We start from the raw sequence: 2,628 nt of genomic DNA, 5'->3' as shown, positions 1-2,628 counted from the left end.
TATAATTGATATTTAAATAAATATTAAAATATTAGATATATAATTATTCTCCACTTAAAATATCATTATTTAGAGGAGTAAATACTCATAGTTGTCTCTGAGATTCACGCAAATACTCATAGTAATCCCTAAGATCCTGATTTCCTCATTGTAGTCCTCCAGATAGAGCTCCGAGCACTCAAACTGGTCCCTGGCCATATTTCAGGTGATGACTCGTCACCGGAGCGCTGACGTGGCCTCTGATTGCCACGCTGGAGGGCTCCCAACGGCTAGCTGAGCTGGCTAATTTGCAATTTGTACCCATATTAATCCCTCGTACTATATGTAACCCTAAATCCCCAAATTTTCAGATACTTCATCCCTTCATCTTGTTCATCTCTTCTTCTTCTTCTTCTTTCATACACTTCTTCATATTCTCACACAGTTCCACCTGCGGCAGCTACTCATGTTGATAATGGGTGGTGGTGATAGCACTGCAGGTGGAAGCTCTGTTCATTCTCCATCTAGCTGGAACCGGACTAGAACGCAAACGAAGAACAGAAGATTGGTCCCGCCAGAATGGTGCGGCTGTGGCTGCAGGCCAGTCCTCAGATGGTCTGGCACAGATTTGAATCCGAACAAACCGTTTTATGGCTGCCCCAACTATAATATGGGTTAGAATAATTACTTGTGTTGTTATGATTCTCCTCCCCTAACTGTTCTTGTGTTGTTCCTCTCTGAACTTTGATCCTTTTTTGGTTACAGACAAGTGGAAAGAGATGGTGTGGACTTTTTGTGTGACAGATTATGTGAGTGAGGAACAAGTTGAGAAGTCAGAATTGTGTGGGGATGAAGTGAAGATGAACTTTGATTGGAGGCTTTGAAGGTTGGAGGAGAATGTCCAAATGCAAAAATTGATTATCCAGATGTTAGTGTTAGCTGTGTTTGTATTGATAGTGTTGTTGATGATCCTGTATTGTAAATGATAAATTAGTTGGTGGTTTAGGATTCCCTGTTAGCATCAGATGTAAAAAAATGCTTCTTGATGGAATGAAGAATGTTGTTAACTATGAAACTGTTGTAAAGATAAGCTCCATTGTTTATAAAAAAAACTGCTTCTTGATGGAATGAAAAATGCTATTAACTATAAAACTATTGTTAAGATAAATTCTATTATTTATGAAAAAAATAAAAAAGACTGCTGCTTGAATGGTAAACCACAAAGCATAGTATATTAACATAAATTCCATTGTTTATCAAAAAAGAACAAAAGATGAAGGTAAAAGGCAACCTAGAAACCATTATGCTGCACTCTGTAGTTTCATCAAAAGCAAGGCCAAGGCATATAAAAAATGCCTTTGGATCACAATTCACGATCTAGTCATTGTACGATGAAAAAGATTAATAACACAAAACAAAACTCCTAAGTAACTGTATCTAAAATCTTCAGTTCTTCTTCAACCTTGATTCCACCCTTCTCTTCTTCAACCTGTCCCTTGAATAAGGTTGTTTGTGGCCTTCCTCCAACACCAACAACAATGATATCAGCTTCTAGGACCCTGCCATCCTTTAGTTTGACTTCTTTCACCTGAATGGTGGGTTGAAATCATGACAAGCTTGATTTGAAATTTAAAAGGAAATCCAACAGCAACTGTTCCTTTAGTTTATCAGCATCATCAACTTCCCTCAAGTAAAAGATGTTTTTGGCATCAGCTCCTTGAACACCAAAATCACTCAACCTTATAACCTGCAAACAAATACAAATTATTAGCAAGACCAGAAAAATGAAGAAATGAGTACAATGCAAGACATATCCTCTAATATCCTCAAGGATCCTTACAGTTGAGCTGGTTACAATCAACAAAATCTGGTAACTGAATGTTTCTCCTCCTGCACTTGTCAGAGATTTTGCGGCAAGGTCTGCTTTCACTATTTCTATGCTAAGAATCAACTCTATACCTGCAATCAAACATTTAAATTTGCATTTGGAAAATCATTGTTAAGGACCATTTTGTTAATTTACTCTTGTTTTCACTTAGCATGAGAGCCTAGCTGTCCTTAAAACTATCCAATAATTGTGCTGAACCAAACGTAATAATCACCTTTCTCATTGTACCACTCAGGAAGCAATCTTTCTCCTCCACTTCTAACACAAACATAGAAATCAGGAATTATAACATAGAGGGAGAGAGAATATCACAATTCACACTCAGGAAAAAGGTAAGCCTTGCTTAGTGCAGGACGTTCATAAGGTGCTACCTACAGAAAATACAAAAAGAAAATACAAGGGAACATGTATTAAGACAAAATGTATAGAAAGCTTACTATTGCATTAAAAAAAAATTAATCACCACAAGAAAACATATTTTTCAATCCTGCATACAACTCCCTGTTTCATCCCTGTTTCATTTGGGTTAAATAGAGCAACCCCACAAACCCCAACCAGCCTTCAAACCCTAGATACTACAATGACACCAAAACTCCAGAACCTCAACTACACTAACAACTTGCATATCATCAACCAATATTGTATTGAAAATGCAAAGTAAAAAAAAAAGGAAGGTTACCTTGAGTCCGATCACAAAGTCAGAACCTCGTGCTTATGGTGAAGGAGGGGAAGAACGATAACAACTTCTGGTCGGATTACTT

General features: G+C 37.3%; 1 pseudogene; it reads right to left on the bottom strand.

Moving 5' to 3' along the window:
- Positions 1-1,447: 1,447 nt before the first annotated feature.
- On the bottom strand, positions 1,448-2,377 carry LOC107624634 (annotated as a pseudogene).
- Positions 2,378-2,628: the final 251 nt, after the last annotated feature.

This window comes from Arachis ipaensis, unplaced genomic scaffold (assembly GCF_000816755.2).
Source record: "Arachis ipaensis cultivar K30076 unplaced genomic scaffold, Araip1.1 Aipa1036, whole genome shotgun sequence".
Taxonomy (NCBI): domain Eukaryota; kingdom Viridiplantae; phylum Streptophyta; class Magnoliopsida; order Fabales; family Fabaceae; genus Arachis; species Arachis ipaensis.
Note: the sequence above shows the minus strand (reverse complement) of the source record. Positions and strands in the feature narration are given on the sequence as shown.